The sequence below is a fragment of the Prionailurus viverrinus genome, chromosome E3, assembly GCF_022837055.1.
Source record: "Prionailurus viverrinus isolate Anna chromosome E3, UM_Priviv_1.0, whole genome shotgun sequence".
Taxonomy (NCBI): Eukaryota; Metazoa; Chordata; class Mammalia; order Carnivora; family Felidae; genus Prionailurus; species Prionailurus viverrinus.
In genome coordinates, this window is record NC_062576.1 from 34748237 (window position 1) to 34760634 (window position 12398).

Consider the following 12398-nt stretch of genomic DNA (forward strand, 5'->3'; position numbering starts at 1 on the left):
TTAAGGTTTGTTTATTTTTGAGAGAGAGAGAGAGAGAGAGAGCGCACACAAGTCGGGGAGGGGCAGAGGGAGAGGGAGACACAGAATCTGAAGCAGACTCCAGGCTCTGAGCCGTCAGCACAGAGCCTGATACAGGGTTTGAACTCACAAACCGCAAGATCATGACCTGGACTGAGGTCGGACACGTAACTGACTGAGCCACCCAGGCGCCCCAAGTGATAAGACATTATGATTACCCTCGACTGATAAGTAGCAGAGGTCAGAGAGCGTGGGGAGGGGAAGGGAGGGGAGGGGGAGGATGGGGCGGGGCTTGGGATCAGGAGGGCACAGCCAGTGGCATCCACATGGCTCAGAGTCAGGGCTTGGGGCCTCGGAGTCTGTAAGCCTGGGTTTCTCCGCACACACGCTGCTGTTACTCTGAGGGCCAGGTTGAGCCTGCCATCTTCTCTGGGCCTGCACTGCCCACCTCAGCAATCGGACCGGCCTTTCCTCCAGGGTTGTTGCACGCAATGACACGAGCAACTACACAGAAAACCCTTAGAATAACCCTAGCAGCCACTGCATTCTCGGCAAATACGAGCTGCCTGCTATTTATGGGTGACGGGCTGTCATTAGGTGGGCAGAGACTAAGCTGAAACTCTGTTTCAGGGTCCTCCGAATGTTTCCTCTTGTCCCTCTGGCTTCTCATGACTCTGACAGCCCAGCTCTGAATCCCTCCTGGACCCCGTCCCCGGGTCAGGAGGCCCATGTCCTTGTGTGTGTGGCTCTTCTGTGAGCCCTGCCTTTGGCCCCAGGGAGGACTGCGCACTTAGGCCTGGGGAAGGATGCCAGGCGCGCAAACCCGCATGCAGGCAGTAATTTGCACAAGTGCTCCTTCGTGTGCTCATTTCCAGCCTGTCCCCAGAAGGGCGCTCAGCCTGCAAAGCCAGCAGAGAGCTATTTACAGCTCTGGCCAAGGAGACAGGAGGCAGGCTCTGTTCCCACCCAGGAACGGTCCTGCCACGGTGGCTTGCTCTTTTGGCTGCTCGTAAGAGGCTGTTGGGTCAACCTTGCCCCAGAGGAGCTTTGAGGTCCTAAAAGCTTTTGCCTGAAGGCCAGCGATCTGCCCCAGGGGTTGTCTGGTTCCCTCAGGGAGCTCGTGCTTAAAGGCAAATGGGAGAAGGTGTCCCTGGGTTCCCCCAGGAGAGCTGCCAATGGGTTCTAAACATCTAGGCACAGGAGGCTTGTCAAAACCATGGACAGCTCTAGCCACTCAACTACCACTCTTGGACAACTGGCCCAGGCCCACTGGCCCACTTTTGTTTTATTAGAACATAGACTCCCCATTCGCTACATTGTCTATGGCTGCTGGACTGTAACTATATGGGTGCAAAGGCTCAAGTAATGACTATCTGCCCCTTTACAAAATAAATTTGCCAAGCCTTATTCTAGGCGATGTCCCCATCATCTCATCTTTTAACAGGTTTCTCTGTTAAAAGCCACCTATAGTTGGGGACTGCTCTCCACTCAGCTTCCGGAAGGATCTTTCTCCAGTGCTAATCAAATCAGGTCACATCCTTGCTTAACATCCTTCCGTGGTTCCCTACTGGTCTCTGGTCAAGTCCACTTTTTATCATGGGTCACCCGGATGTCCATGATCTCTCTGGCCCTCCAACAGCTTTGCCTCTCCTCACTCACCCATGCTGTGCTCTACCAAAGACCTCCCCCCATCCTCTGAACACAGGTTTTACAGGGGAAAAAACTGTCCCTCAATGGAGTATTAGGCATTATCTGTGTACAGGACAAACTTTCAGGTTATCTGATTTCTAGCCTTGTTCACTCTCTTTGAGCTATTTTCCCCAAAGCTTTGGAAGATGCAGGAAATGGATACACAAGCAAATTCTGTCTTGTCCAATCATTTCCCCCCTCCATTTGCAGTTCATTTCAATATTCCTTTCCTCCACATACATAGTTGTGCTTTAGTCGACTTTGCCTTCGGGCCAGTTCTAACATCTGCTGGTTCCCTCACTGAACGAGCTTAAAACCATCTTGAACAAGTGTTCCTTTTTGCATCTGCATGGGACTCATGGTTTTACCCCCCCCCCTTTTTTCCCCTGAAGATTTCAACAGTTTCCCACAAAGTCTCTGAGCTTCTGTTCACGTTATCTCTGTCAAGAACACCTTGCCTGCCCTTTCTTCCTGAAATTTCTTCCCCAGCATCCCCAGGGTTTCTCTGAGTTCCAGCCTCTATGTGCCCCCAGCCTTCCCCGGGGACACATCTCGCTGAATGGCAATCGTTCTGGGTCTGTCTCCCCACAGCCAGCCTAGAGGATCCTCCGGTGTGAGCAGCTGGGTCTCTATCTCTCCCTCGTCACACGCACACACACGCCTAGTAATGCACAGGACACGTGAGAGTTGTACAATAAATGGACACGTTAATGAATGAATGAACGTCAGACTGCCCACTTAGACAGAAGCCACTGAGGGTGACACCTTGTTCTCTTTGCTGAATACCATATACACGATGCCGGGGTCTGGCATCTGCTAAACACCCAATTAATACTTGTTGGATAAATGAAAGAATACACTTACATTCTGGTTCTTGGCCTACTTTTTCAGCAATCTCCCATTTCTCCACTTTGGAACAGCAAAGCCAGCAGCTTCAGGCCAGTGCCCTCCCACCCCGTGATTCCGCGTCTCACCACCGTTGACACTAAGCCTCTCCGGGTGCTCCTCCCCAGTTTCCATTCTGCTTCACCGTAGTCACGACCCTAAGCAAGGTACCGCCCCTCTGGGCCTCTGTCTTCCCCTGCACGAAGCCATCAGTTCAGACATTCCAGGCGATAAAGTGGGTAAGGCAAAGATAGGACCGACCAATAATGCCTGAATGATGTTCCGGCCCAGATACCATTTACCTTGGAACAGATGCTGCCGGAGTAACTCATCAGCAAAGCTACGACGGGCTTAGCTTCTGAGTTGTGAGGGCGATAGAGATGTCCTAGCACAAGCTTCCCAAACTCGAATGTGACCATGAGTCCCGCCTCCCCCAACCCCCACCGACTGCCAACCTGGGATAATGTTAAAATGTAGATTTGCATTCTGTAGTCCTGTGAGGGGCCCAAGAGTCTGCATCTTCTTTCTTTCTCTCTTTCTCTCTGTCTCTCTTTCTTTCTTTCTTTCTTTCTTTCTTTCTTTCTTTCTTTCTTTCTTTCATGTTTATTTATTTTTGAGAGAGACAGAGCATGAGCAGGGAAGGGGCAGAGAGAGAGGGAGACAGAGAATCTGAAGCAGGCTCCAGGCTCTGATCTGTCAGCACAGAGCCCAACATGGGGCTCAAACTCAGGAACCGTGAGATCATGACCTGAGTGGAAGCTGGGTGCTTAACTGACCGAACCACCCAGGAGCCCCAAGGGTCTGCATCCTACTGAGCACCCAGATGTCGTGATGCTGCTGGGCTCTGTACCTTGCTTTCAGCAGCAAGGTGCTAGGACACAATGGGTCGCAGCTTTGAAGAAATTCTCAGTGTGGCCAAGGGACAGACTTCCAGCCTGCTGACAATAGTTCAAGGCAGTAAATGTGAGCACCTAAATGGGAGACGTTGGGAGTTAAGCCTATAGACCTCTGAGGACAGACAGATTGGCAAGGTTGGGGAGTCTGGTGCAGGGATGTCAAAGAACATGGAAACTAGGCTCAGAGCATTCTGCCAGGCCCGCGATTCTACTGAATCATCAGGTCCAGTGGTGGGGCCCACCAATCTGTGTGTTAACAAACCCTCCAGGGGCTTCTTATGCTCAAGTGTGAGAACTACCATGCTAGGCAGAGAGAAAGGGGTAGAATATTCCAGTTTGAAGAACAGTGTCTTGTTTGCCCACAGGAGAATTTCGGGCACGTGTCTGGGCTTTGTAAATTGCATTCATTTATTCATCCATCCATTCATACACTCCTCCCTCAATTTATCCAACCGAAAAGTGGTCGGGTCCATGCATCCATGCACCCATCAACCCATCCACTCACCCACCCAACATCCAGCAAGTATGTCCTGAAACGCCCACCATGAACCCTCTTAGGCACAAGAGATATGACTGAAATTGCAGATACGCAGATCTCTCTTAGCCTCTAAACCAGTGATTCTCAACCAGGGAGAACAAGTTTGCCCCCATAGGCCATTTGGCAAAATCTGGACACATTTTTGGTTGTCACACAGGGGCGGAGGCACTACTGGCATCTGGTGGGGTAGGGGCCAGGGATGATGCCAGGCATCCTGCCATGCACAGAACAGCCCCCCACAGCACAGTTAATAGTGTTGAGGTTGAGAAGCTTTTCTCTAGACCGTGAGCCCCTTGTGGGCAGTAACTGTATTGTAGTCCCCTGGGTATCCCAAGGTCACAAGACAGTGCCCAACCCACAGGAGCTGAGCAGATGTTTCCATGCAAGAGGAAAACGCGCAACACAAAAATACACTCATGTCTATAAAGAGCTCTGAAAACTCAACAACAAAAAGACAACCCGATTCAAAAATGAGCAAGGGGCTTGAATAGACATTTCTCCATAGAAAATCTACAAAGAGCCAACAAGCAGCTCATGAGTCACTAGAGAAATGCAAATCAAAACCACCATGAGGTATTGCTTCACATATGCTAGAACGGCGGTAACAGTGATAATAACAACAATAACGATAATAATAATAATGAATATAGTTGGAACACAACCAGCGTTGGTACGGATGTGGAAGTACGGGGCCCCTTGCACACCTACTGGCGTGAATGGAAAATGGCGTCTCTTGGAAATTCCTCAAAAGGTCAAAAGAGGAATTACCACGTGGCTGATCACATAACCAAGGAGTTCACTTGCAGGCTGATGAGCCCAAAGAACTGAAACCAAAACTTGTACATACATATTCTTAGAAGCAGAAAAGGCCAAAGATGGGGAAATGAAATGCTGAGGGGGTCTAGTGGTCACGGAGTGAGGCCATCATGCTGGTAGAAGCCCAGTCCAGCTGCACTCATCCAACCCCCCGGGCCCACTGGGAGTTTTAGAAGGAGCTCCCTCAAGGCCCAGGCAGAGATTCGGCCTGGGGCCTGGGGCCTGGGGCCTGGGGCCTGGGGTGGGGAGGCCTCAGCTTCCTGTCTCCAGAACTCTGAGGCTCCAGAACTCTGAGTTTCAGCAGCTGGAACTGCTGGTGTGAATGCTTTCCCCAGAGAAAGGGACGGGTCCAGGCAGAAATGTGCCTGACGCTGGGGCCGGGGGCTAGGCTTCTCCAGCGGCGGGGTTGAGGCAAAGGGCCCCAGCCTAGGCTTCAGGACTGGGCCTGAGTCCCAAGCCCGTATTTCCTGGCTGAGTGACCTAGAGCAAGTCTGTCAACCTCTGTGTGCTGTGCGTTGCTCATTTTTACTCTTGTGTCCATCTACCTGTGTGCACGAGTGAACATTTCTAGAAGAAGGAGAGCTGGGCCAAAGGGCATGCAGTTTGAGTTCTGGAAGAGATGGCCAGATGACCTTCCAAAGAAGGCTCCAGAACCAGGCTATTTCGGAAACTCTTGCTGGAATCAACATTTCTTTGACCTCTAGCAGGGAAGGGAGTAATGCCCTTAGACAAGCCATGTAACCTCCCTCGGTGAGGCTTGGTTTTGCTCATCTGTAAGATGGGAGGCCCAGAGAAATGCACAGGAGGCGCTCTGGAGGTAGCAAAGGGCTTTTAAAAAATTTTTTTTAATGCTTATTTATTTTTGAGAGAGAGAGAGACAGAGTGTGAGTGGGAAAGAGACAGAGGGAGAGGGAGACACAGAATCTGAAGCAGGCTCCAGGGCTCGAACTCGTGAACCATGAGATCATGACCTGAGCTCAAGTTGGACACTCAACCGACTGACCCCCCCCAGGCGCCCCAGCAAAGTATTATTTAATACGAAGGATTGAGATTCTCATTAACACGGGGAGGCTCAGTGGCTGGACACCACCCCCCTCTATTGTGCAGAAAGCAGAGAAGGGAGCCTGACCGAGCAAGGAGAAGGAATGTGTTTTAAGTCAACCATCAAGGGTATGCAAGACACATGCGGTAGTGGGAGGGGTGGGCGTGATTCTGCCCCCCAAGGGACAGCAGGCGATGGCTGGAGACAGTTTAGGTGGCCTAACTAGAGAGGTTTCTACTGGCACCTAGTAGCTAGAGGGGCAAGAATGATGCTAAACATCCTCGGTGCACAGGACAGCCCCTGACACTGACAATTATTCCGCCCCCAGTGTCAGCACTGCTGAGGATGAGAAGGCCTGGTCTACAGCTCTCTCTCCTCTGAGGCCTACCCGCCAACAACCTCATTCAGAAGTAAGGAAACTGAGGCTCAGAGAGGGAGTGACTTTGCCCAAGGTTCCCCCGCCAGCAGGAGGCAGGAGTCAACTCTTGGCTCCCGCTGACTTTATGGTCCGCGGTCCTAAAACACAAAGGTTTTATGACTTTGCACTTGAAATCACAATCATTGCTCCCACCCATTTGCGGTAGCAGCTACGCACATGACGAGGATTAGCTCATTTTATGTGGATATAAGATTAATGATCTCCTCAAGATCACACACCAAGGAGCAGATTTGGGTTCCAGACCCAGATAAGAGGGGTCCAGAGACAGATCTCTTGCCCCCTGTGCAGGCCAGTTCCCCTGATGCTCTGAACTTTCGCCTTGGCACCTTGGACCTGGCTCCCTGCTCTAAACGGGAGCATGACAGCCAACCCTTTAGCTGGAGGTGGCGGGGGTGGGGGGAGGGGAGGGAGAAGCCCCCACCTCAAGACCCTCCCATGTGCGGGGACCCAGTCGCTGTTGCCCCGCTGGGTGGTTCTGGAGAGGCTGCTGCTGCCCGTTCCAGCTTCTGCCCCATCCGGTGGCTCAGGAAACGCAGCCATGCTCTGAGCGGGGACAGGAGACTGCTGTAGGGTGGGCTCAGTGCCATGATCACATGGGGTGAGCAGTGAAGTGCAGACCCCCAGGAAGAGATTCTACAAGGTGGCCTGTGGGGTGGGGGGGCAGGGCTGAGTTCCAGCTCTGCTCCTTCCCACCTCCGTGACATTCTCAGAGCCCCTGTGCCTCCTCTGACAAGCCGAGGGGCCAGTGCCAGCAGGCCCAGTTGTAAACGTGAGGCCTGGAGCCTGTGTCCTGGACCCCAGCACCCCACGATCCCTGGAAAGACTGTCACCAGATTTGCCACCCACTGGCCGGATGACCTTGAGCAAGTGTCTTCCCCTCTTTGTGCCTCTGTTTGCTCAACTGTCAAATGAGGGAGCAGATCTTTAACCAAGAAGCCCTTTGGGGCTTTGGCACTCCAGACTTGCCTCCCCCCGGGGCTGACCTCTTTGGGCCTCCCGGACACACATTTCTCCATACCCCATATCCTGCGTGCGGGTGTAAAGAGTAAGGCAAAGCTCCTCGCCTTTCTCCTTCCTGTCCTCCACCCTGGCCTGCCAGATAAGAGCTGGTTCCGGCCCCCCTCAAGTCACCAACACCCTGACCCTTGGCCCAACAATGGCAACACTGTCTCCGGATGGTTCCGGCAGCATCTGCCTCCTTTGGCCGAGTGCCCAGGGAGTTCCACTGAGCAGTGCCCACTGGAGCTGGAGGGAAGGGGAGCCCCAGGGAGCAAGCTGGGCCCCCCTCTTTGCATCTGACACTCCCTTCTCCAGGGAGCCTGGACTGCCTCAGGGGAGAGTATCCTGAACACTAGCGGTGGTCCTGTTGCCTTTAGGGGCCATCTCTGCTGTCAGAGTTCAGAGGGTACTAGAATGGCCCCTAGGCTCAGGATCCTGACTTTAAGGGCTTCATTCTTACTCAACATCCTCTGGTCCTATCTGTGGCCCGGGGGGTGGGGGGGGGTGGGGGGGGGGGGAGAGGGGAGGTGGGATGGAAACAGGTGGAGCAGTGAGGTGTGGGGGTACAGTCGGGGAAGGACTGGGTTCCGGAGGGGCAGGGAGAGTGGGTGGAGGGTGTTCATGAGCGGGGAGTGCTTGGAAGGGTTAGAGGGAGGTGGAGTCAGGTGGGCGACTTGGTCCAGATGGGTGGCCAGCTCCTTGTCCTGTTTCTGAGTATGAAAGGCCCTCACCTTGCATCTGTTGGAGGAAGAGGGTACCTCCCCCAAATGCTTTTACTGTGGTGGTGTCTGAGGCAACCATGTCTCCATCATGGGTGGGAAGGGGGTCATGGGCGGGGTGGGGGAGGGGGAGGGAATCCTCCACATCCGAAGGCAAATCTCAGAGTCCAGTTTGGGAAGTGGGGTACACAGGGCGGTCCCTGTTGGGTGTGAGGGGCTTCATGTGAGACATACTGAGTCTCTGCCCTCATATTTCCTGGTCTTAAGGAGGGGCTTATTTCCCAGGACATCTGGGGGGGCTTTCGTTTTCCACGGAGGGAGGGTCCTGTTATCTACGTTCTGAGAAGACCCCCACCATTCAGAAGCGAGGGTGGAACAAGAGATCCAAACTTAGTTTCCGAGGGAGGCGGAAGGTGCATCCATCTCCGAAGAGATGAGAGGGCCCCTAGATACGCGTGGAGGCTGGACCCCACTTTGGGGGGGGGGTGGTGGTGGTGCATATTCCATTGCAAGGGGTAAACCGAGCAGGGGAATCCTACCTCTGGAGCCTGGGGCCCGGAGGAAGAGCCCTTTTCTTTTGGGAATTGGAAGCTATTTTCCTCTCTGGGAGGTGAAAGACCCTCTCCTTTTAAGGGGAGGGGACCCGCGTCTCGAGAGCATGAGGGCCCCGTTTCTGGGAGAAGACGCCCCGTTTTTGCTCCCTGGGGGCAAGGCCATCTCGGTGGACGGGCCCGCCCCACGCTACCCGGCGCCTGGCCCTTACCTCCAGGCCCGGGCTCCGGTCTGCGGACTCCGGTGTGCCGGGCGCCGACTTGAGGCTCCTGCGCTCTGAGCTCCGGGTGCGTCCGGTCTCTGCCCCACTTCCCCCAGCGACTCGCGGGGTTTCCTGGCTCCGCCGAGCCGCGCTGGCCAATCAGCGCTGCCGGCCCCGGCCCTCGTTCGCGCCGCAGCCAATGAGCGCGCCCGCCACGGGCCACCGCCCCCGGGGGGAGGGGGAAGGCAGGGCGGGGGCAGAGTCCGGCCTCCGGGGGCGGGGGAGCCGGGGGCCTGGAGGAGGGACCTCGAGGGCCGGGGAGCGAGGGTTGGGCTGTGGAGGAGGAGGCTGAGGAACCCCACCAGGCCGGAGGGGAGCCTAGCGAATGCGGGGTGGAGGACGGCTCCATAGGTTGATTTAACCTAGACCTTAATTACCTCCTGTCCCCTTTCCTGGGTCCTGGGGTCTGCGGGTGAGTGTAGCTGCCCCCCGCGTTCTGGCTCTGGAACCCTAGATCCAGAGTCAGAATCCGTAAGATGCCCTGCTCCTCTCCGCCTCCTAGTGCGGGCGCTCAGGGCCCTCTCCATCAGCCCTTGGAGCTGCCCCTTAACACCTCACTTAACACCTCCTGGCCCACCAGCTCTGCAAGACAGATGGCTTGTGCATGCTGGAGGCAACGCTAAGAGCACTGGACTAGAAGTCCATGGTTCTGTCTGCGTGATCTAGGTCGGGCCACTCCACCGATCCGATCCTCAATTTCCTCAAGAGTAAATGAAGAAATAGTGGTATGGTAGTACCTCCTTCATGGCTGCAAATGAGACTGTAGAGGTGGTGAAGGTGCTCTTATAAAAAATTTAAATGCCCTATCAAAGCTACGTAATACTAATGTGTGAATGAGTAATAGCCCAGGAGCTTTCTAAAGGTATTTGGAGAGAGAATGCATTCATTCATTCAGTGGTAGAGTCAAAGACACAGAAACTGCCCATCAGAACAACATGAGATCACCAGGTGCTCACAATGATTGAATGAATGGAAATTCCAGACCCTAAAAGGACAAGAAAGAATACGGCTTGGTTTTCCCTACTCATCCTGATCACTAATTATTTCCCTAGTCTGCAGATATCTTGCGGAATCCTGAGGTCCCACCTTTCTGCTTTCCCGCAATCCAAGCTGCCCTGTCTCTGGTTAGGCAAGGAAGACTGTGTTCCTAGAAATTAAGGAACTAAGATAAATATAAAACAAATAACTGAGTAAATAAAAAACAACCAAAAAACCCTACCTGCCCTCTAGTACGGTCTATGACCATAGGGACCAAAAAGAAACAATAAATAAGAATCATTCAAAGGAACAGACAGAAAATTGATCCAAGGTTTTGCTGAAATTGAGAGAGCTTTGCCAATCTCTTTGGTATGTTAATCCTGCCACCTTGCTTGCAGAACTTTGTGAGGGTTACAAATCTAGCAATTTTTCCTTGAAACTTAAGCCATGCAGATAATCCTCTTTATTGCCTGTAACTCACCCAAAGAAATAAAATGGTTAATAAACACGGGAGGAAATAAAGTTTGTCAAAGAAAGGCAAGATAAAGAGACAGAAAAATTCCATCTACCAAAATGGCCTAACTTTCATCATTATAACTACTATTATTTGTGGGGGTTTCAAAGAAGTAGACAATTTCATGAATTGCTGATGGGACTATAAATGATCAAAGCCTTCCTGGGGAGAAAATGGGTATTCCTATTAAAAACATTTTTCAAATGGGCTTACTCTTTGACCAAGAAATTAAGCCTCCATGAATTTATCTTAAACAGTGAATGGTACAAAGGCTTAGTGATAAAGTGGTTTACTATCATTTTGTTTATTGTGGCAAAAAACTGGAAACAAATGTACAACCATAGAGACTCTAAAGGGACACTCTGTTTCATGAACAGAATACCTCCAATAAAACATAAGTATTGAGTATTTGAATGGCATGAATATGTCCTCTCAAAATATTAAGTGAACAAAGATATTCACCAAAGAAGTATTGTCCTGTATTTGTTAAGACTATATAGATAGATGTGGAGAGATCAGTGCTATCTAACAGAACTTTCTGCTTTGGGTGGAAATGTTCTGTATCTGTGCTGTCCAATATGGTAGCCACTAGCCAGACATAGGTATTGAAGAATTCACATGTGCTGGTTGACAGAGAAACTGAAATTGAAATTTTATCTAATTTTTGTTTCAGGTCAAATAGTCATATGCGGCTACTGGCTATCACATTGGAGAGCATCAATATAGATAGATAGAGAGGTAGAAAAATAAATGCCATTAGCATAAATAGTTGTAGCTGTATGTCGAAATTATGGATGATTCTAATTTTACTTTATTTGCATGTTGCTAACTTCTAATTGTTTTATAACAAATATCTATTACTCCTACACTAAGAAAAAAATATTTAAAATGAAAAACAAAAAAGCAAAGGTTTTTTTTTTTTTTTAATTTTTTTTTTTCAACATTTATTTATTTTTGGGACAGAGAGAGACAGAGCATGAACGGGGGAGGGGCAGAGAGAGAGGGAGACACAGAATCGGAAACAGGCTCCAGGCTCTGAGCCATCAGCCCAGAGCCTGACGCGGGGCTCAAACTCACGGGCCGCGAGATCGTGACCTGGCTGAAGTCGGACGCTTAACCGACTGCGCCACCCAGGCGCCCCAAAAAGCAAAGGTTTAAGCCCAATGTAGCCTAGCCCACCATCTGTTTTGTATGACCTGCAGGCTATGATATAAAATTGGTTTTATGTTTTATTTTATTTGTGTATATATATATATTTTTTAATTTTTTTTTTCAACGTTTATTTATTTTTGGGACAGAGACAGAGCATGAACGGGGGAGGGGCAGAGAGAGAGGGAGACACAGAATCGGAAACAGGCTCCAGGCTCTGAGCCATCAGCCCAGAGCCCGACGCGGGGCTCGAACTCCGGGACCGCGAGATCGTGACCTGGCCGAAGTCGGACGCTTAACCGACTGCGCCACCCAGGCGCCCCATTATTTGTATATTTTTTAAATGTTTATTTATTTTGAGAGAGAGCGAGAGACAGTACATGCGTGAGCCAGGGAGGGCAGAGACACCGAGAATGGATCTCAAGCAGGCTCCACACTCAATGCAGAGCCCAACATGGGGCTCGATCCCATGACTGTGAGATCATGACCTGAGCTGAAAACAAGAGTCAGATGCTTAACCGACTGAGCCACCCAGGCACCCCGGGTTTTATGTTTTAAACAGTGGAAGCAATCAAAAGAAAAATGATATTTTCTTTCACATGCAAATGACATGAAATTGAAATCTCACTGTGCATAAATAAAGTTTTATTGGAACACAGTGATACCCCCCTCACCTGTGCATCATGTACGGCTGCCTTTGTGCTATGGCAGAGCTGAGTAGTTCTGACAGAGACCGCACAGCTTGCAAAGCCAAAAATATTTACCGCCTGGCCCTTTTTTAGAAAAAGTTTGCCAAACCCGGGTCTAAGATGATTGCAGGAAACAAACATTCACAGCATCCACTGTGGGTTAGGCCTTGGTACTGAGTGTTCAGGAGGAGCTGAGCTGCTTCTGGTTGAGGA

General features: G+C 51.3%; 1 protein-coding gene across 2 annotated transcripts in view; it reads right to left on the reverse strand.

Moving 5' to 3' along the window:
• ABAT (4-aminobutyrate aminotransferase) overlaps nucleotides 1-8929 on the reverse strand; it is a 90914-nt gene extending 81985 nt beyond the window's left edge. The window contains exon 1 of one of the 2 annotated variants that reach the window (XM_047838733.1): nucleotides 8805-8929. The gene's annotated coding sequence lies outside the window, so the exon portion shown is untranslated. The remainder of the gene's footprint in view (nucleotides 1-8804) is intronic. The other variant, XM_047838734.1, reaches the window with a different exon arrangement.
• Between the last annotated feature and the right edge of the window lie 3469 nt (nucleotides 8930-12398).